Below are 250 nucleotides of genomic sequence, written 5' to 3'. Positions count from 1 at the left end.
CTGCTGCTGCTGCTGCTGCAGGAGCGCAGCACGTGACAGCATTAGAGGTGTCGCGATCGTCTGCTGCTGAGGCTGCTTCTTATGTCCGTCTTTTCGGCTTCAGCAGCAAAATAAGGATAATCAACGCTTACTCAAAAGAAGCAGACCTAGCAGCACTAGCAGCAGAAGCAAGGAAGAGAATCCAGCAGCAGCAGCAGCAGCAGCAGCAGGAGCAGCAGCAACAGCAGCAGCAGCAGCAGCAGCAGCAACA

The sequence above is a fragment of the Eimeria mitis genome, genomic scaffold (genome assembly GCF_000499745.2).
Source record: "Eimeria mitis Houghton genomic scaffold, Emh_scaff1623, whole genome shotgun sequence".
Lineage (NCBI taxonomy): Eukaryota > Apicomplexa > Conoidasida > Eucoccidiorida > Eimeriidae > Eimeria > Eimeria mitis.
The sequence above is the reverse complement of the archived record's forward strand: the minus strand, read 5'-3'. Positions refer to the sequence as shown.